Source organism: Triturus cristatus, chromosome 7, assembly GCF_964204655.1.
Source record: "Triturus cristatus chromosome 7, aTriCri1.1, whole genome shotgun sequence".
NCBI classification, from domain to species: Eukaryota; Metazoa; Chordata; class Amphibia; order Caudata; family Salamandridae; genus Triturus; species Triturus cristatus.
This window is the reverse complement of record NC_140590.1, coordinates 330,255,279-330,278,451: the sequence shown is the minus strand read 5'-3', so window position 1 is coordinate 330,278,451 and position 23,173 is coordinate 330,255,279. Positions and strand designations below refer to the sequence as shown.

Genomic DNA, 23,173 nt, shown 5'->3' with positions numbered 1-23,173 from the left:
GCCATTGGCCGAAAGATGGAGGTTTCAGATCTTTCCAGTACGTAGCAATACAAATTCGTAAGATGGTCATTGCGACAAACAGTAGTGCACCCCCTTCTTTGAGATCAAGTTTATTATACAGCCCTAACATAATAGTAGCTGGCACAAGCTGAATATCTAACAAGAAAACTCTACTTAGAAACAATTGTATGTCTTTCAGTAGCATTGCCAATTTTGGCCATATAGCGAACATGTGAACAGAATCTACACTATATTCTGAGCAACGAGGGCAGGTAGTTCCGGGGCCGGTTGTCCATTTGGCAACTCTACTAGGGGTTATATACATAAAATATCCTGTTTTATAGAATTGCGCTTGCAATTTAGGAGATAACAAATATGTTTGTGCTAGGCCCAAGGCGGTACAAAAGGCATTAGGTGGAGTATTTAATTTCATCTGCCATTTAGTATCTATTTTACTTAAATCGTTGGGTCGTAGTTCGTTCATTATACAGTAAACATCTCCTATCCTTGGTAGATTAGAGCCGAGCAATTTATTTATAAGGCCAATTGCTACAAGCCCCGAAGATCCTCCAGTTTGATTGACTAAATAATTCATGATGGCATTATACTGAAATATCTGGTTGTTATTCAGATTATAACAAATTTTCAAGTCTTCAAATGACCGAATACGACCAGAGCCATAGAAGTCTCCTAATTTACAAATGCCAGCCAGATGCCATTGTCGTAAATATATATTTTTAAATATAAGTGGCAGATTATCATTGTTTCTAATAGGAGTATAGAAATTAAGCTTGGCTAAAAGCCCTTCTTGGCTGTGTATATGCCCAAATAAACCGAGTAAAAATTTGTTGAAAGACTAAGAGCATATGACTATTAAAATCCAACAGAATTGTACGAAAAAAATTAGAGCAGTTTGGGAAAGTACGTCATTTTAAAGATATTACATCTTCCCACGATAGTTAGATGTAAGTTATCAATTTTCCTAAGTGATTTCCTCATGTCGGTAGCCAGTGGTGTCAAATTTTCTGTGACCAGAGTATCTAAATCTGAGACAATGTTGTTAACTCCTAAGTATTTTGCTTTATCAGTAATTCTGTTATCTACCCAGGTTACTTTTTTATTAACGACAATCTGCGTTTTTGTTCTATTTAAAGCATAGCCAGAGATCAGTCCAAATTCCAGAGTTTCTTGCTCTAAAGCCCTGATGGCCAGCTCAGGTTCAGGGGTTACTATGGCTATATCATCGGCGCAAGCCATGATCTTTGTGTCAACGCCAAACCTAATCACGGGCGGGATCGAGGGATTAGCTTCGATTCTTCTTAAGAGAGGGTCTATATAGAGGGCGAAGAGTAGGGGCGAGCAGGGGCACCCCTGCCTCGTTCCTCTTGTTATCTTAATTTGTTCTGTCAGCTGACCATTAATTAATATTTTAGCTGTTGGGTTCTGGTACAGTGCTTGCAGGGCTTGAATCATTCTTACTCCAAAACCGGCCCGCAACATGATAACCCAGAGAAATTGCCAGGAGACCCGATCAAACGCTTTTTCTGCATCTAAGAGAATTAGCGAGATCGGGTCCCCTGTCACCTCTGCGGCATCAAATAAGGTGATAGTCCGTCGGACATGCTCGGTGGTGCCCTTTTTTGGAATAAATCCATGCTGCCACCTGGATACTAATGATTCCATGTTTAAAGATATTCTAGTGGCAATAACTTTAGAAATTTTTTTAGACCCGACAGGAGATGGCGCTAGTGTGAGTGCTTTCCCTCTTCCGCGCGCAGCCCCAACGCCTGCCACCCGATGGTGCTCTGATCGGATCGCCTCTGCTATCGGCTAGCTGACCTAATCCGTTGCTCAGGTACTCTCACCTGGCAATGCTCGCGACCGCCTCAGCTTCGAGCCGACCGATCCGCGGATAAAGCGGGCGGGGGTGTTGCTTTGATCGCTCGGAAAGAACTCCTCTTTCAGCCTCTCACCTTCCCCCTATTGGTACTTCTGATTTCCTAGTAGTCCGTTCTCTTTCCCTCAAAGTCCCTCTCACCTGCCTACTCATGTACCGTCCCCCCCAACCTTCCCAAGCCTTTCTTCCTGGGTTTCAAGAGCTGGTGGCCACCCTAGCGGTTAACAACTCCTCCATCATGGTGCTAGGCGATTTTAACTTTTGGCCCTCTGACCCAGCAGAATGCTCCAATTCCAAAGAATTTTCAGACACCCTTCGTTCTCTCAATTTTAATTCCTATGTTCACTCCCCTACTCACAATCAGGGTCACACCCTAGACCAGATCTGGTCTCTCAACTGCCCTATTGTGTCTCTCTCTATCTCTCCCTGTCCCTGGTCTGATCACCTTTTGATTTCTTTTTCTTCACCTCTTGACTTAACCACCAAGCCCTCACTTCCTAAAAATATCTGGGCACGCTCTTGGGGCCGGATTGATGCATCTTTAGTGGCCTCCACACTCCTTCCCTTCTGCCCAGATCTACTTGGATTACCGCTTACAGTCCAAGCTGATTCTATAAATTCATGGCTCCAGTCAGGCTGCGACTCGATCGCACCTCTCCGACGAGTTTCCTCTAAACGGCCTAACGACTCCAATCGCTGGTTCAGTGAGGAACTTAAGGCGCTGAAACTCTCAGTTCGCCATGCCGAACGAGCCTGGAGACGTCACTACTGCCCCAACCTTAAAGCCCAGTACACCTCCCTCCTGTCGCAATACAAAAAAACTATTTTAACTACCAAAACGGAATATTTTTCTTCCAAAATCTTAGCCGCTGAGAACCAGCCTAAAGAAATCTTTTCTATAGTCCACTATCTCGCCTATGCTGACAGGACCACTCTCAAACCCCCTCCGTCACAGTCTCTTTGTGACTCCTTGAATACTTACTTCTTGGATAAAATTGAAAAAATCAAAGCCAATATTCCTCCCCCTTCTCTTTCCTTCTACAATCCCCCTAGCCCTCCTGCAAAGGCTCGCTTTGACTCATTCCCCCCCTTAACGGAAGAATCTCTCCTTTCCCTTCTATCCTTGGTCAAATCAGGTTCCCCTCTAGACCCTTGCCCTGCTCACATCCTCAGGCTCATTTTCACAACTTGTATGTTACCTCCTCTCTCCTTTCTTAACTGCTCCCTATCTCAGGGCGTTGTCCCTCCAACTCTAAAAACAGCCATTATCCTTCCCATCCTTAAAAAACCTGGTGCTGACCCCTCTGCTCCAGTCAACTTCCGACCCATCTCCTTACTCCCCTTTTTAGGGAAAGTACTGGAACGACACGTGACCAGAGCCCTTACCACCTTTGTGGAAGAAAACCAGGTTTTAGCCCCCCGTCAGGCCGGATTCCGCCCCGCTCATTCCACCGAGTCTGTGGTGCTATCCGTCCTTGACAACTTTAGAGAAGGTATGGACACCAACCTTCCCCAGGCCCTGGTCCTCCTCGACCTGTCTGCCGCCTTCGACACGGTGGACCATTCCATCTTACTCTCCCGTGTCGGGGCGGCCGGGGTCGGCGGGGTAGCCCTGGTCTGGCTGTCCTCCTTCCTTAGGGACCGCACCCAAGCAGTGCGGCTGGGCGACTTCTTGGCCGAGCCCTGTAAGGTGCCATGTGGGGTTCCCCAGGGTTCCTCCCTTTCCCCACTACTGTTCAATCTCTACATTGCCCCTCTCATCTTTGCCCTTCAACAAATGGAGGTCTCCGTATTTAATTATGCGGATGACCTCCAGCTCATTTTCACTCTGTCTCCATCCCCCGATTCTATATCTAATTTTCAAACCACTATGATCTTCATCCGGGACTGGATGAGCCACAACCACCTGAAACTAAACCCGGATAAAACCGAATTGGTTTTGACAGGTGGTTGTGCCAGTCCCTGGTCGTATCTCTTTTGGCCCCCTTCCTTGGGTTCCCCCTCTTCCCCCTCTCCTTCCGTCAAAGCGCTAGGTTTCAAGATTAATGATCAACTCACTTTGCACTCCCAGGTGAGTTCTGTGGTGTCCTCTTCCTTCCTTTCCCTCCGCACTATTCGCAAGGTATCCTGCTTCTTCTCCTTCCCTGCCCTTAAACTTATTGTATTGGCTATGGTCGTCTCTAGACTAGATTACGGCAACGCTTTATACTGTGGTATGCCCGCTTACAATGTTCGACGGCTTCAGCTGGTGCAGAACCAGGCCGCTCGGCTAGTCTATAAGTTGACCAAGTCACATCACGTCACCCCGCTTCTAAAATCCCTCCACTGGCTCCCTATTCTTGAACGCTCATTGTTCAAAATGGGTTGTATTACCTTTCAGGCTCAGTCAGGATCCGCCCCCGCCTTTATCTCTTCTGAGATAAAAATCTATACCCCTGCAAGGGAATTGAGATCATCCTCCCAACATCTGTTGACTGTCCCCCGGTTTCGCCGAAAAAAATGGGGAGGTTCCAAATTCTCCACCATTGCCCCAGCTTCTGGAATTCACTCCCGCTTCACCTCAGGTCCCTCACCCAATATCCTCTGTTTCGAAAAGCATTAAAAACCTTTCTTTTTTCACAGGCCTTCCCCCAATGATTTTCTTTCTGTCCCCTGGTCCCTCCTGCTAATTGAGGTTCAGTGAACCACAGCGCCATGAAACCGTCAGGTGTACGTGCGCTTTAGAAATGATTTAAACACAACTCAAACAGCTTTACCCGCTTTCGAACGCCGGACGCCTGCAGCCTCGGTCCGTGTCTGGAGCGGAGCAAGAAAAGCAAAATCCTGCTTTTGGATCTCCGTGGTGCTGCGCTTTTGTGGTAACGCGGGACTCGTTACAGGCAAAGACAAGACCCAAATTGTTATCCTGCCAGAGGGGGCCCGAGTGCGGTTGGACCTGCTCGGTGGCGGATACAGTGGAGGGAAAAACACGGGGTAGAGGAGCAGTAACGAGATGACCACTCGCGGCCAGAAGAACCTCAAGTTAAAGACCATTGCAGCCCATGAGGAGCCTTGGGACAAAGCAGAGAAGACGGATAGACCGGATTCTAAAGGTAAAAGAGACCCCGGGGTGAGCAAGAAAAACATGGGGAGGCTTGGAGGGACAATCTGCTCAAAAGAGACTACTCTGGGAAATACTGGTGCCCCCCCATCTATTGCTAGACTTTTCACTAATCTCAAAAATGCATCTATCCCGACCCCAGCCGCTCTTAATGGCTTAACTGAGGGCTCTTTAGAACAAGGAACCTTATCGACTACCCCGCAATTAACCCAAAGCGCTATAAATGAACTTGCTGGAGTGGCCTCTACTAAAGAAATCGCCCAGGCATCAGAGCCTAACCCTGGCTTTCGAGATATCGCTACCGCTATTACTGCTGTTGCTGCTACGAATATCACCATCCCCTATGCAGCCACCATCACTACCACCGCTATTACTATTCCCACTGCTACTGTTGGAGACCCTTCTGACTGCGAGGCCGGAGAAACCATCCGTGGGCTGAATAAAGTGACCGATGAAAGTGGCCTAGTAAATGAAAACTTCTTTTCTGTCTCAGACGGATCTTTAACCGGGTCTGATAATGAGCTAGTGAGCTCTATAGAAACCACTCAATCTGAAGGGGAGGTAAATGACTCTGCTACCAGAACTGTTAAACAAAAAAAAGCTCGAGGTAAAAAACGTAGCCTGTTAAAACGACTCATACAGACCCGCTCGGGTCTCTGCCTGATGGAAGCCCCAATGGCCTACAGCTACCTATCGAAAACTCCGAACCTACTCTATCTTCAATTCTAGCATCTATCAAGCAATTCCAGGAAGAAGTTAGAACGGACAACCTCGCAGCGAAGGGCGCTTCAAAAAAACTTCACGGGGGGATTAGGAAATTAAACAAAATTTGCACTGATATCGGAGACCGGGTCTCGATGGTAGAAGGACGAACAGAGACCCTCGAAGCTGAAGTCTTTCAAATAAAAGAGCAAGGCGCCTCCCACGAGGCCTGTCTCACTGACATGATGACCAAACTTGAAGAGCAGGAAAATAGGTTACGGAGAAATAAACTAAGATTATTGGGTATTCCGGAAGGCATTGAGGGAGATGACCCCAGAGGATACATCGTCAAACTGCTTCGGTCTGCCTTTCCATCTCAGGCTAGCTGGAATTGGGAACAGGAGATTCAAAGGGCACACCGTTTCCCGTTTAATTTGAAGCAAAGACGGGATGGTAGTAACGCTGGAAATGAGAAACCCAGAGCTTTTTTGGTTTTTTTTGGAAACTTTCTCCTAAGACAATTAATATATGACCAGGCCAGGCCTAACTCTCAGAAAGAGGTAGATGGGATTAAATTCTTCTCTAAACCAGATTTTAGCCATGCAACTGTAGAGCGAAGATGGCGATTGCGCCAAATGATTACTCCCCTACAACAGCAAGGGGCACAAGTCTTTTTGATGAACCCGGCAAGGCTGAAAGTTATATACGAGGGCTCGACTCGGGTCTTCTTATCCGAGATCAAAGCTGGCGAATACTTAAAGGAAATAGCGGGGAGAAAACAAAAATGAAGCTTGAAACCCAGAACTTGGTGATGAACCTCTTAAAATCTAAGCTTTAATGTAATTGGGGGGTGTCTCATTGGCCCTTCTTTCTCTTTCTAAACTGAAGGCTGGAGGGAAGGGAAGTGGTGAAAAAAGGGGTTGGGGTGGGGGAGGGGGGGGGAAGAAAAGAGGGAGAACACAATCTGCATGCTTATTTTTCTCTGTTTATTTTTCCGCTTTATTATTATTTTTTTCTCTTTTCTTTCTCTTCCATAAAAAACGAGACTATCTGTACTCCTCTCTCTTTCCCCACTTGGCATAGCTAAGCTAGCCAATCCCTGAAATTAAAGGTCTAACTTCGGCGTGGGGCGGCGGCCGGGGGGCTTCACATTAGCTCTCCATCATTCAGGGTTTCCCTGACTGTCTTTTTTTGGGGGGGGGGGGGGGACGGTGTTCGGGTCCTTATTGAATGCTGTGAGGGCAAAATTAATAGAATGTCACTGTCTTTATTTAAAACATTCAACATTATGCTATAGGAAATGTTTTTATATTTGCAGTATAAGGGGAGCAGGATGTGGGGTCTTCTGGGGGGGTACCTGGGGGGCATTGGGGGCCAGGGGGGCTGGGAGAGCATGGGGTGTAAGACTGGAGAACTCGGTAGGGCCAGGTTCAGGAGGACCTGAATGTCTAGGATTTCACTTCTGTTATCTTATTGGGAATTAGGTTTAAAAAAATGTTTTTTTAAAATATATATAAATGAATATACAATGTAAACTTAGAATCATTTCATTAAATATTTGCGGCTTGAATGATTTATTAAAGAGACAGACAACTGCGCAGACACTACGACTGATGGGGGCAGATATAGTATGTCTCCAAGAGACTCACATTGAGGCTGGCCAGAAATGTTTGTTGAATTCTTTTGGCTTTAAATTAACTGGGGCAACTACGCAAGGAGCCCGAGTAAAGGGAATTGGGATTTTGGCACGTAAAACACTACCATTAGTTGTGAATCAGGTCAAATCTGACCCATTAGGAAGATGGGTTCTGGCGAGGTGCTCTTTATCTTCTAGTCTCGTATTTACAATTTGTACTGTCTATGCGAGTAACCTAGAGGACCCTGGCGTGATAAATCATGTTAATCAAGAGCTAGCACTCTGGCCATCCCCGATAATTGTGTGCGGTGATTTTAATACAAATCTACCCAGTATTTGGGACTTAGATCATTCTTGGCGCTATGAAGGAAGAAAGCCCAAAGTCTCTTGAGCTCTGCGCAATTTATTAAGCACTCATGGCTTGAAGGACGTCTGGGCTCATTCTAAGTCAGATCAGAATGGTTTTACTTTTTTCTCCGCTCCACACCGGTCGTTAGCCAGACTGGATTATTTTTTTGTCTCCTCTGCTCTTACATGCGCTTGCTCTATCAATATCGCCCCTCGACTACTGTCGGATCATAACCCACTTATTTTAAATTTAGAGGGATGGGGGAACCAGGGATTAAGCTCGAATTGGACATTTGAAAAAGCCTTGTTATACGATATAATTATCGGGAATATATGGCGGAATGGATACGGGAATTTTCTGAGTATTAATATCGGGACTGCATATGCAATGGTGGTTTGGGACACCCTCAAAGCAGGTATAAGGGGGGAGACACTCCGCTTTTCAATCAGGAAGAATAAAAAGGAAAAAATACAAATTGATTTATTACAAAGACAGATGATAGAAGCGGAAAAAAAACTAATACAGGCGGTCCAGGCTGGATCAGGAATAGATGAAGCACAGACAAGGGTCGCAGTTATGAAATCAGAAATGGGGATGGCATTAGCAGAAAGAATTGCTACTAAATGGGCAGCATCTAGAGAGAAATGCTATGAGCTGAGCGAACGTATTGGTCATCAGCTCGCTATTTCTACCAGGCAACAGACAACTGAAAACACCATTACTTCAATTAATACTGATACAGATACTGAAGGGTTAACCTCCGATCCGAAAAAAATCAAGGAGAGTTTTAAGAAGTTTTATGAAAAGTTATATTCAGAAGAGATCAGTGGAACAAACGAAGACTTAGATAATAAGATTAAAAAATATCTAGAAAGAATACCGATAACTAAACTGAACGCTGATACACACGACACACTGGAAACCCCTCCAGGCTGGGAGGAGATCGCAGCTGCACTGGACAGCCTCCCCGATGGCAAAGCTTCAGGGACAGACAATCTACCATTCGAATTCTATAAAATCTTCTCAAAACAAATAAAAGATCTTTTTACGGAAGTAGTTAGTTCCATTTTCGAGGGGATTCCTCCGCCGAATTCCTGGTCATCAGCTAAAATTGTGATATTCCCTAAGAAGGATAAATCACCCCTGGAGATGACGTCATATCGACCCATAACATTAATTAATTCTAATGATGTTTCAATGTCTGCCTTCAGTGCCTATGCAGGAATGTTGTTGGGTCCTACTGCCACCCCATTTCTTGTGAGCTGGCTATATATCTTGTGGAGACTGCAGCATAGCTGATTCAGCAGTTCTTTTAAAGTGCTCTAACCATCTTCATTGTTGGTCTTCGTTACTCATGATTGTCTTCCCAGCTTTGTCTTTACCAGGTATTTCTGGCTTGCTTTATCTGCCAGAGTCCTTGTTATGTTGCAGAGTTCTTTGAAGTTTCCATGGCTTGCTGCTTACTGGGCTTCTGCAGCAAGATCATCAATGAAGCTTTGCTTGTCTGCTCTTAAGCTTCTCTTTGCTTCTTTGCTGGTTTTGGTGTATTTGCTTTGATCTTTTGCTTTTTCTGCTCTTGTTCAACTAGTGTTTCCTGCAGCTTTCTTTTCCTTTCTCTTATGAATTTTGCAGAGAGTCTCAGTGGAGATCCATTCTTTTTTCCAGTGTTTCTTGGGGCCCAGTACCACCAGGCAGGTTGATGTCACTGTTTCTTTGATCCTCTCCCACAGAATTTCGACTGGGTCTCTCTCGTCTTCTGGTTCTTGCAAGACTTGAAACTTGTGACTGAGTAGTCACTCCATTTCTGCGCATCTTTGAGGAGGGTGGTGTTATATCACTGGCGTTGGTTTGTTGGTTCCATCCATTCTTTTTCAAGTTTAGCTTTAGCCTGGCCACGACAAGGTGATGGGTCAATGATATGTCTGCTCCTCTCATCACTCTCACATCCTACAGGGACCTTTGGAACTTCTTGGTTACTCAGACATAGTCGATCTGATTCTCTGTTGAATGGTCTGGTGACACCCACAATGCATTGTGCATTCTTTTGTGTGGGAACACAGTACTGCCTATCACCAGACTGTTCAGGGCACAGAAAGCTGAGAGTCTTTCACCATTCTTGTTCATGTTGCTAAGGCCATGGTTGCCCATGACTTCTTCATACCCAGTGTTGTCACTTTCAATCTTGGCATCGAGGTACGCCATGGTGATGTCTCTCTCAAGGCATTTCTCTAGGATGGACTAGAGTCTATTGTCAAATTGTTTTTTCCCTCTTGTTTGCTGTAGGTTTATAGCACTGGATAACATTCGTATTGATCCTCTTTTTCTTTGTGCGGAAGGTCGCTGTGATGATTCTGGGAACGTTAACTTCCCATCTAATCAGAGGTCTGTTGGTTGCTGGCGTTAGCATCAGTGCTACTCCCTGAGTATGTGAAGCATTCTCTTCCTCTTGTCCAGAATACAGCAGCATTCCTCCAGGAGCCAATCTTTTCTGTCTGGACTGTGTCCATCTGGTCTGGCTGATGCCAAGCAGGGCAAGGTTGTATTCTTTATCTCCACTGCCAATTGGGCCCATCTTGCCTGTCTCGTACATGATCCTCACGTTCCGTGTACCAATGGTGATGGTCTTGGTCGAAAGCACGTGGATCGGCTTTGTGGCTTCCAGGGATCTCTGGCTTCCGCCTCAAGGCATCATAGCTCTCCGTGAAGGAGATTCCTCTCTCCTCAAAGCCAGGATGTCTTTTGGTTAAAATTTTTGTAGCAAGGATTTTTTACATGTTGGGGTAGCTAGCCCCATGCATAACCCTCCTCCTTTTGCAGCTGGGCTTGGGACCGGCCATGGCAGAGCTATGGAAGGTACACCATGGCATAATATAGTCTAGTAGTCTGGTACCTTTATGTAAGATTGGTGGGATGCAAGACCAATTTACACTGTGATCTTAGCACATTTTGCAGTTTTCTATGATTTCCCATTTACCACACTTAGCAAGATTCCATAAAGCATCACTTGGCACACTCTACTCAGCAATCTTTCACAATGACCTTGCTACACACACTTTGCTAATTCCATAATGGCCCAGTAGGAAAATTTGTGAAAGTCCAAGGAACCCCAGAGCCTGCAGAGGTAAAGTTCATCTGCTTCTTTTTAAGGCACCTCATCCACAGCCTCCCCAGGTGAACGGAAAGATTTCAAAAGTCTGCTTAGAACACGGAACAAGAATAGCCAGTTATGGAATCTTAAAACACACAAGATGATGGACGGAATGTTGTACATTGGCAAAACATTCACCCCTAGTCACAGATCTGGGTTTAATCCATCGTTATTTTGCTCACCACGCCACCCCAGTTCACACATGGCCATATGCAAATCAGTCTTGACCCTGTGCCAGGATAGCTTGACTCCAGTGGCGCAGTGAGCACGGGACCCACGTCTGGGCATACCCTTCCCACATAGGGTGAACAGCAAAACACACAAGATGATGGACGGAATGTTGCACATTGGCAAAACATTCACCCCCAGTCACAGATCTGGGTTTAATCCATCGTTATTTTTGCTCACCATGCCACCCCAGTTCAGACATGGCCATATGCAAATCAGTCTTGACCCTGTGCCTCATGGGAACAGTACTGCCCGAACTGCCAAGCCATGTCTTCCCTGGACCGGAAACAGGCATCCTAGGACCGGTTTCAGGGTTTCACCCCTCTTCAGCCAGGATAGCTTGACTCCAGTGGCATAGTGAGCACGGGACCCACGTCTGGGCATACCCTTCCCACATAGGGTGAACAGCAAAACACACAAGATGATGGACGGAATGTTGCACATTGGCAAAACATTCACCCCAGTCATAGATCTAGGTTTAATCCATCGTTATTTTGCTCACCACGCCACCCCAGTTCAGACATGGCCATATGCAAATCAGTCTTGACCCTGTGCCTCATGGGAACAGTACAGCCCGAACTGCCAAGCCATGTCTTCCCTGGACTGGAATCAAGCATCCTAGGACCGGTTTCGGGGTTTCACTCCTCTTCAGCCAGGATAGCTTGACTCCAGTGGCGTAGTGAGCATGGGACCCACGTCTGGGCATACCCTTCCCACATAGGGTGAACAAAAAAACACACAAGATGATGGACGGAATGTTGCACATTGGCAAAACATTCACCCCCAGTCACAGATCTGGGTTTAATCCATTGTTATTTTGCTCACCACCCCACCCTAGTTCAGACACGGCCATATGCAAATCAGTCTTGACCCTGTGCCTCATGGGAACAGTACAGCCCGAACTGCCAAGCCATGTCTTCCCTGGACTGGAATCAAGCATCCCAGGACCAGTTTCGGGGTTTCACCCCTCTTCAGCCAGGATAGCTTGATTCCAGTGGCATGGAGAGCACGGGACTCACGTCTGAGCATACCCATCCCACTTGGGGTAACAAATGCAAAAACAACAGTTGATGGAGAGAATGCAGAACAATGTCATACATTCACCCCAGTACAGAGATCTGGGCCTAAATCCATCGTTTTTTTGCTCACCATGCCATTCTAGTTTGAACCCAGCCATATCCGGTCCTAGGATGCTTGATTCCGGTCAGCAAGCAACACTTTATGTGCCATGAACAACATGTTGCTCACGAGCTACCCATTGGGTACCACTGACACAGGTAAATAAATGTAACAGAACTGCTGCTTTCATGACTCATTCTAGACAAATAGGTGAAGGTGGTGGCATCAATGTATGTGTAGGGGTTGAGGGTATGCTGTAGGAATTTATTTATTAACTTATTCAGCGCATAAGCACCAAAAGGAAATCTTGCTCCTCGGAACCTCTAAGGAACAATAGAAGAGATAAAGATGGACAAAAGCTGGCACGAGTTAGTTTTCAATGGCCATTTAAATTGCCCAACATTAGAGCAGTGGCAGATCTGAAGAGGGGCACGCCACTGATTGTTTCCCAACATATATGTAGTGTTGTATGTGTAATAAAGTATTGTAGGAGCATTTCTATAGCACTTCATACCCTTGAGGAGCCCTTGAAGTGCTTCATGCTGGACAGGGTGGAGGCTTCTCCATTCGCCATGCTTATTTATTTTAATGCGGGTTCATAATGTCGCCTACACAGATGACGTTTTGGTGATGCGTGTCAGGCATGGGGATTGTTCCTAAAGTGTTGTGGAGCTCTATTCAAGTGTAGCATGAGGCGAATAGGAGACACAGCCACGTATTTTGTTAACCTAGCCTATCATTGTGTGGGTGACCAACTGTTCTGTTGTGAGGATGTTCATGTCTAGAATGAATCTGAGGGTCTCAGGGTGTTTGGGAACAGCCATGTCTTGAATGCTTTCCTTAATGCTAGGCATGGTGGATGTCTCTTTGCATGTGTATCTGTGGTATGGGGTGTAGGCGATAGTGAAGGGTGCCCGTGCGTTTAAAGAATGCTGGTGGTGGTAGCGTTGTTGTGTGATGGATGTCCTTAGGGTGTATGTGATGAACATGGTGTAGGCTATAGATGTGTGTATGTTGTATGGTCGATATGGTGCAGAGTGGAAGCAGTATGTGATACAGGTGGAGCGTGGCTTAGGGTAGATGAGCGGGGTGTAGGTGGATTAGGGTGCCGGTGAAACGATGAGTGAACAATGTTAGAGGTAGGTGATATCGCCCTTAGATAGTGCAGTACAAGTTAAATGTAAATGGTGATGTGGGTGTAGGGTGGGACTGTTACATATAGGAGATCATAAAAGGTGCAGTGTAGCGGTTGTGTAGGATTTAAGCCCGCATGTGGGGTGCATATGGTGAAGCAGGATATAAGGTGTAGATGGCCTTATAGTGACAGGGGTGTGGTGTAGGGTAGGTTGTGGTATATGTAGAATATTTATCTTGTGGGTGTAGGATGTAGGGTGTGGTAGTCATGCTGATAGTATAGTATGTGCAGTCAACTCCCAGTTCTAAACATACATTCAGACTTCAGAAAATGTACGGCGACAATGTCAATGGTTCTAAGCACAGATGACTGTGAAGTGAGTACACCAGTGTGCACTGATGATTCTAAACACAGATTGTGTAGTGCACTGAACGCCAGTGTGCATTGATGATTCTAAGCATAGATTGTGTAGTGCACTGATGATTCTAAACACGGATTGCTGTGAAGTGAGTACACCAGTGTGCACTGATGATTCTAGCGACAGACCACTGCGAAGTGAGTACGCCAGTGTACACTGATAATTCTAAACACAGATCACTGTGAAGGGAGTACGCCAGTGTGCACTGATGATTCTAAACAAAGATCACTGTGAAGTGATTACGCCAGTGTGCACTGATAATTCTAAACACAGATCACTGTGAAGTGATTACGCCAGTGTGCACTGATGATTCTAAACACAGATCAGTGTGAAGTGAGTACACCAGTGTGCACTGATGATTATAGCCACAGACCACTGTGAAGTGAGTACGCCAATGTGCACTGATGATTCTAAGCACAGATCACTGTGAAGTGAGCACGCCAGTGTACACTGATGATTCTAAACACAGATCACTGTGAAGTGAGTGTGCCAGTGTGCACTGATGATTCTAGCCCCAGACCACTGCAAAGTGAGTACGCCAGTGTGCATTGATGATTCCAAACACAGATCACTTTGAAGTGATTACGCCAGTGTGCACTGATGATTCTAAACAAAGATCACTGTGAAGTGAGTACGCTAGTGTGCACTGATGATTCAAAGCACAGATCACTACAAAGTGAGTACGCCAGTGTGCACTGATGATTCTAGCCCCAGACCACTGCAAAGTGAGTACGCCAGTGTGCACTGATGCTTCTAAAAACAGATCACTGTGAAGTGAGAACTCAAGTGTGTATGATGATTCTAAACACAGATTGTGCAGTGCACTGATGATTCTTAACACAGATCACTGTGAAGTGAGTACGCCAGTGTGCATTGATGATTCTAACCACAGACCACTGCGAAGTGAGCACGCCAGTGTGCATTGATGATTCTATCCAAAGACCACTGCGAAGTGAGCACGCCAGTGTGCATTGATGATTCTAACCACAGACTACTTCGAAGTGAGCATGCCAGTGTGCATTGATGATTCTAACCACAGACCACTGCGAAGTGAGTACGCCAGTGTGCACTAATGATTCTAAACAGAGACCACTGCGAAGTGAGCACGCCAGTGTGCACCGATGATTCTAAACACAGAGCACTGCGAAGTGAGCACGCCAGTGTTCATTGATGATTCTAAACACAGATCACTGCGAAGTGAGCACGCCAGTGTGCATTGATGATTCTAACCAAAGACCACTGCGAAGTGAGCACGCCAGTGTGCATTGATGATTCTAACCACAGACTACTGCGAAGTGAGCATGCCAGTGTGCATTGATGATTCTAACCACAGACCACTGCGAAGTGAGTACGCCAGTGTGCACTAATGATTCTAAACAGAGACCACTGCGAAGTGAGCACGCCAGTGTGCACCGATGATTCTAAACACAGATCACTGCGAAGTGAGCACGCCAGTGTTCATTGATGATTCTAAACACAGATCACTGCGAAGTGAGCACGCCAGTGTGAACTGATGATTCTAAACACAGATCACTGTGAAGTGATTACGCCAGTGTGCACTGATGATTCTAAACACAGATCACTGCGAAATGAGAACGCCAGTGTGCACTGATGATTCTAAACACAGATCGTGTAGTGCACTGATGATTCTAAACAGAGACCACTGCGAAGTGAGCACGCCAGTGTGCACTGATGATTCTAATCACAGATCACTGTGATGTGAGTACTCAAGTGTGCACTGATGATTCTAAACACAGATAGTGTAGTGCACTGATGATTCTAAACACGGATCACTGCGAAGTGAGCACGCCAGTGTGCACTGATGATTCTAAACAGATCACTCTGACGTGAGTACTCAATGGTGCACTGATGATTCTAAACACAGATTTACTTATTTTTGAAATATTTTTATTGCCATTTTTATTTTACAAAGACAGATTGTGTGAAGATACTATTGATTTGACTTCATTTCGTGCAGTTTACATCGTTGGACATTGCTATCCTCGCAGTCAATGGAAACGTATCCTGTCTTTATTCAGGTCTTACTCTAAACAATTCCTATATAGAACTGGGATGCGAAATTGGGATAATGTTCATGGGGTCCAGGGTACATATAACGGACGGAGTGCCAGGGTGGTATGCATCTCGCTGGTTGGTATGTCTGTGTGCTGCTGTGGGGGGGCAGGGGGAGGAGGCTGGTCCAGCTCTGATGTCTAATCTTCGAGTCCCGTGTGGCTCTTGGTGATAATATCGAGCAGCGTTATGTGTTTGCTGCAAGAGGAGAGTTGGCGTGCGTGCTTACGGTCGGGGTTTGTGACTGTGGGTCCACTGGGCTGTGTGGGGAACCAGCTAGGTCATCATGGGTTGGTGGTTGTTTGAATTGGTGAAGTAATAGGGTCCACTCCATAGAGATGAAGTGTATACGTATCCCCTTCACCTCCTCTTCCCTTAGTGTGTCCTCCTCCGCTGTCGCCCATTTGTGGACTGCTCCCACCCATTCCGCGATCGGGGGACCCGTGGGGGATCGCCAATATATGGCTATACTCCTTTTAGCCAACAAGATTGCCAGTGATACAAAGTGGATTGACACTTTGTGTTGCTTCCGTTTCCGGAAAATACCTAATGCACAGGCTTCCCAGGTGTTCAGATGTGAAAGCCCTGTGAGATCCCTTAGTGACTTGTGAACATTGTTCCAATATGGCTGTAGTGTGGGGTAGTTCCAGAACATGTGGTAAAAGTCTGCTTCCCGTGATCGGCACCCTGGGCAGAGGGACTGGGTGTCTGGGTAAAATCTTTGGAGGCGGCTGGCGATTGATACGCCCTGTGTAGGATATAGAATTATATATTTTTTAAATGTGCGTTTCTAGACGATGATTCTAAACACAGATAACTATGAAGTGAGTACACCAGTGTGCACTGATGATTCTAACCACAGACCACTGCGAAGTGAGTATGCCAGTGTGCATTGATGATTCTATCCACAGACCACTGCGAAGTGAGTATGCCAGTGTGCCCTGATGATTCTAACCACTGCGAAGTGAGTACACCAGTGTGCACTGATGATTCTAACCACAGACCACTGTGAAGTGAGTACGCCAGTGTGCACTGATGATTCGAACCACAGACCACTGCGAAGTGAGTACGCCAGTATGCACTGATGATTCTAACCACAGACCACTGCGAAGTGAGTATGCCAGTGTGCATTGATGATTCTATCCACAGACCACTGCGAAGTGAGTACACCAGTGTGCCCTGATGATTCTAACCACTGCGAAGTGAGTACGCCAGTGTGCACTGATGATTCTAACCACAGACCACTGTGAAGTGAGCCCGCCAGTGTGCACTGATGATTCGAACCACAGACCACTGCGAAGTGAGTACACCAGTGTGCACTGATGGTTCTAAACACAGATCACTGTGAAGTGAGCCCGCCAGTGTGCACTGATGATTCTAACCACTGCGAAGTGAGTACGCCAGTGTGCATTGATGATTCTAACCACAGACCACGGCGAAGTGAGCACCCCAGTGTGCACTGATGATTCTAAACACAGATCACTGTGAAGTGAGCACCCCAGTGTGCACTGATGATTCTAAACACAGATCACGGCAAAGTGAGTACGCCAGTGTGCACTGATGATTCTAAACACAGATCACTGTGAAGTGAGTACGCCAGTGTGCACTGATGATTCTAAACACAGATCACTGCGAAGTGAGCACGCCAGTGTGCGTTGCAGCATGATGCACCGCAAGGGGCGTACTCTTTTGCTGCAGCAAAAAATATTAAATATACACACACTGCATCTTTCTACCCCTGTAAAACCGATCCACAGTTTGCCCTTAGTGGTGCAAAAACTCATCTTTACCGAAACAACAAAAAAACTGAATTGTTCACACCTTAGCTTGGGCAAACTTAAAACTCTGCTGTGCAGTACACAGAAGTGGCAGGCAGTATCGAACCAGTATCTTAAAAGAATCAGACCCCCAAAACGCTTCAAAAGTACTTGCTTGTATTTTCAAGTCCTGATGAATTTTTTTTTTTAAAGAGATTTGTGTAGTTAACAACAAATCAAATTACAATTACTTTCTTATACAAAGAGATAACGTAATGTGCAGTGATTCAGTGTACTTTTGAGAAGTAAAATAGTGCTCCATGAATTGCAATGCAAGCATTCCACCGGAAGTAGAATAAAATATTACCAATTTCATGAGGTAAAAGAAAAACACTCTTCTTGGTGGAGTCAAAGCTCACTCTGTGTTTATATATAAAAAAAACAACAATAGGTCTGCCGACTGCTTCACTCCAAGGCCAATACGAGCTGCAATATACCCAGAAATGACCACAGCGGTGAGGTTAGCAGGCGACTGACTCCAAGATACCATTTAAAGGCCTGTGCTTTTCGTGATTGATGGAGGATTGAGGATTGTACTCCATTTATATTTCAACAGAACCAATGAGATTAACATACCTGAAAGAAATGATTTGTGACAGGAAGTCCCTGGAATGGAGCCCGGTGTACCTGACGCGACATCGCGTCGTCTGGTAACTTCACAGGATGCCTGGCGGGCTTTTTTGAGGCCACTTCCTATTGACATATACTGAGTGGGAAGGAATACATCCGTGTACATAATGACATATACACTTTTGGTGAAATTATAAACTCTGTTTGTCGAGCTTCTTTGTATTATCTTCTTCCCTCTATAGTCTTTACCAGTTCTGTGTTTGCACAGGGTCTAATGGCGCTCAGAAGCCGCAGAAAGGCATCTTGGCGCTATACAGAAGACCGCAACTAAATGTTAGGCTTTCCTGAATATGGGATCAAGTGTTGATTTTGTGTCCACGGCTCATCATATTCGCTTTTGATTCTTTTGTTACTGCTCCGTGTTTGCCGCCCTGACAGGTTTCCCAGGCGCATAAGTAACTAGCTGTGCTAGTCCAGGTTTTTGCTTTGAACTCTGGAGCTTGTTGTCCTATTTATTCAATTATAAAACCCAGACTACAAGTCCCAAAATTCAAAGAATAAGGAGCAGCTCAGCCTGCATGGCTCTGGAAACCTGGCAGCGATGTGTTGGCACTGTACACACACAGAGGCCTCTAGTGTCCCAGGCCGATGCGTGAGTAGCGTCTCTAGTGCGCGAGTTCCACTTTGCTTCCTGGGGTTTGCAGTCTTATTACATTGTAAATTCCGGACTACAATTTCCAGAATGCAGGAAATACCGCTGGGCCGGAAGAGCGACTGGGCGTGGACCTCGAAATCTTGGGGCTCGGCAGACACCAGAGTAGGATGCCTTTGATGTCCGCCTCTCTGTTGCCGAGGATCACAGCCTCTTCTCCCCTCTGTGCCCTGCAGGCTGCAATCCTTTGTGATTCCAAGTTTCGTCAACAACAATTTGCAATTCGTAAAGTTGCAACTTCCTTCGCCCCGCCTCGTCCCGTCCCGTTTGCCGAGTGTTAATATGTATGAAAAAGAAACAACCGTTTTGAAATAAAATACAACACTTGGTATGTTTAATATTTTCCTTCCTACTACAACTGATAGTACATATGAAGAAAGAGCGGGAACATTCGCGAAACTTCGTATAGACGATCTGTCGTTTATTCTGTGCTTAATACCGCTTTTTACCCGTTTCAGGGCGCTATCAATTCTGGAAGATAGTTCAGGGGGATAGGGATAATGAAGGGATTACCCCAGAAACACACACGTTTGTCAAACGGGTAAACTTGGAAATCTACCAGGGTTTCTGAGTGGAGCGGGTTCTGCCGGTGCCATATCGGGCCCTCTATGTTTGTCCTCACCATCAGAGGGAAAACACATCTTGACTCTGCAGCAGGGCCCCCCTTCACTGCCTTTGATCGAACTTCAAAGAGACTCTTTATAGTTCTTTCACAGTCTCATCCTTTCAGAATAGAAGTATTTTCAGTATTATATACAACGAAGCCATAGTTGTTGCTTATTTGTCTTATGAAACTAACAGCCATTGACAAATTCAATAGTCCTGGCTTGTTGTAGGTGTAATGTTACTTGTCGCATTATAGATCTGGATGCAATGACAGAAGCAGCAAAATACCAGTCGGGCGGAACACTCCGTGTGTCTTGTTTTCGCCTGTCAGATTCCATCTGACCGTGGTGAGTTTTTGGATACCGAGGCGATAGCCTCATTTCTCCACATTCATTTTGAGTTTTTTAGTCGCTGTTTAGGTTGTCTTATTGATGTGTGACGCTTTGTCACAGTTGAGGTTGATCACTAAGGTACACTAAGGTAAGCACAGATTTTTATTTTACATGTGTTAAGCCACACCCTTAATTAGATCAACCACGCCCCTTTGAGAGACCCCCCTCCCGCCCCCTTTTTTCATCCCACTTCAGGCCATGATTGCTACTCATGACAAGGTGTGGAAGTGCTTTCAGTGGGTACTAGGCAGTGTACTAGTTGGGAACCCAAGGTCAGTGGTTCACCTATTGGTGATTGTTTGTTATTGAGATTAGTCTTGTGCGCTCAAGGAACCAACCCATGCACTTCTTCCAGTTCATTTGGGGTCGATTAAATTAATAGGATTTACATGTGATTGTTAGTAGAGGGTATGTGGGTTCATGCAATGGTTGGTGCGATGAATGCATCGGCGAGAAGAGATTAGGTATTGTTAGGTTGCCGGCATATCATTTCAAAGAACGAGGTTGTGGTCTGTGAGGTGAGTTGTGGGCATTTTGCAGGAATATAATACTAGAGAGTGTGCAGTCAGTATGTGGCTTAGTGTAGGCTACATTCAGAGAGTAAGGCATGCAGAGAATGGAGGGTAGGGATGAGGGCCATTCGATAGAAAGGAAGGAGAGAAAAGACTCACTATAATCAAGTCAAATTAATTTTTTGGTGCATAGTTTTAGGAATATAGGCTTTTTGGGATGGCATGCAATCTGAAGATGTAAAACCGTAGAAAGAAGCAGCATTATTTGCATGTGGGCTATCATACTGCACTGTAGAATTTGTAAGGAGCCTACTACCCACATGTGAGGTATCCCAGTGCCTATTCAGAGAAATGGCACGCTGCACAGACTTCTGTAAAATTATGTAGACAAACGCCTTCTGTAAAATTATGTAGACAAACGGCTACCCTGCAATGCAAACTTAAATAGAAACTTGCACAAAGCAATTACTGGTCTGGTTCTCCCAGGATCTTAGTAAAGGAATGTTTCCATGAAGAGTGCGCTGAACTGGTCCTCCATGATCATTATAGGGCAGTGCTGAGCCATCGGTTTGTAGACAGTGAATTTGTGCTCATCTCGGTGAACAAGATTGTACAGATTCACTCATGGATCACATTGGGAATAACCAACTCTTATACATTCTTCGGAACTCTAAGTGATTCTCGGTGGCTCTAAGATTTTCAGGTATGGAACTCCATAATTTAGCGGCTTGAATGTAAAAAGAAGCGCAACCAGTGGTATTTGTGTAAACTGGAATTATTTAACGCATGCCAGTCTAGAACGTTAATTTCCTATGTAGGAAATATTTGATGAGTTTTGATTGAAAGAATTTTGGTCCTTTGCTGTTTGCTGCTCTGAGACTTAAGCATAATAGCTTCAAAGTAGACCATCTCATGATTGAGAACCAGTGGATAGCCTTCAGGACAGGAGACATGTACGTTCAAGTTCATTCAATATTAAGGTAAATTTACAATAAGTAATCTTGCTTCAAAGTTAAGAATTGTCTTCAGCTTATTCATGGTTGAGAGTGGAATGCCTTGGTATAGTCTGTTAGCATGATCCATTTTCGAGAGGATGAGTGTTGTGGCTGCTTGTTCCTTTTGTAGAAATCCAAGATGTGGAGAATGTGTCGAAGTAGTTTCATTGAGGAGAAGGTTGATTTGGACAGCTTGTACACTTTCACATTCATGGAAAATGCAAGGTCAATGGCAATTCCAAGATTTCAGACTTTGTTAGCTATCTTTAGGGGAGATAACACTACATCTGGTCAACAAGATAGAAGGCCATAACTTTTCCATTCACTGCAGGTCAGTATTTCGGTTTTTGAAACATTTAACTTCAGGTGATTCAATGTCATCCATTGATCTACAGCTATGAGGCAGCTGTTAACATTTGATTTTCCAATGTGTCTAGGGTTTTCCAATTTAAGAGTTTTCTGTGTGTCCTCAGGGACCTCCGTTGATAAGGTCTGGTAAGGGTTCCATGTAGATGATGAAAATTATAGGCGAGATGACAGATTTGTGTGTGTTCTGTAAGGATTTGATGAGAAAAAATAGGTATATGAATGAGGTGGGACTTACAGCGTAGGTAAGAATAACTCCTAGTAAGAATGATGCTGTCTGTGCCAAAGTCTGTGAGTCCTAAAATTAAGTTGATGTTTTTTACTGGGATATCTACCAATGTTGATAGGAGAATCGTTTTAAAGATTAGTGGCAGGCAGGGTTCTGGTGGGTAGCGTAGTGGGCTACTGGCTTTTACCGGTATTTCAAATTGAGAGGTTGTAATTTATTGAAAGGATTAAATAGATGGAGATTCCTTTATTGCCATGATGGTTTCAGTCATATAATTGGGGTGTGGTTGCTTTTCTTGATTGCTAGATATGAATCCTGTGTGTCCAAATATGAATCCAGTGTGTCTAGATATGAATCCAGTGTGCCCAGTTTATTGCAGAAGTCTTGTGGGTGAGTGGTGGAGACATGACTATTTTCTGGATTGTGAAATTCTGACACTTTTGTGAAGTTCCTTTGTTGGGCATTAGGAAATTTCTTTTTTTATGTATTTCCTGTCACAATATGTCTCAAAACCCAAGGAGACACCATCAAATAATGCAACAATACTTACTGTTTGTGATTGTTAGAGATACAGGACTGGGTTAAGGGAGCAGTCTTTTCACTACACTGAGTAGTCCCATTTAAAGGTGTCTTTGAACCCTAGTTGTATGTGACACAGAAAGGCATACAAGGACCAGAATTATGAGCTCTAAATCAAGTACTGATATTCTTAACCATTTCAGGTGAAAATCTCTGAAGCATTACATAGGGATTATTTCAACAGGAGGCACACCCTAGCTGTGGGGCATTCGGATCACAAGGTAGACCAGCAACATTCACAACACTTATTTCTGTGGGCGTTGTGCCCACCCCCTTGACTACCTGCCTGCCACACTGAGGCCCTGTTCTCAACCTCAGGGGTCATGGGTACTGATGAAGCAGCACACTGGTGTGATGAGACCTCCACTGTGTGGGTCCTTAGGGTGTAACCCTTTGTTTGTAAGTACTGTCTTGTGTAGGGTTTCATGCTTTTGTTGTGTCCTTGACGTGTTCTCATCAGAGGTTGGGAAAGAGACAGCCTTGTTTTGTGGTTGGAAGAGTGTGATAATACTGTTTAACCTTTTTGGTAAGCACCGGGAGTGCTGTATTTAAGACTCTTTGGTACATATTCACTAGCTCCTATCGCCAGA

At 45.1% G+C, this 23,173-nt stretch overlaps 1 pseudogene; it reads right to left on the bottom strand.

Moving 5' to 3' along the window:
* Window positions 1-9,036: 9,036 nt before the first annotated feature.
* Window positions 9,037-23,173, bottom strand: part of LOC146809600 (uncharacterized) — an 84,121-nt pseudogene continuing 69,984 nt past the window's right edge.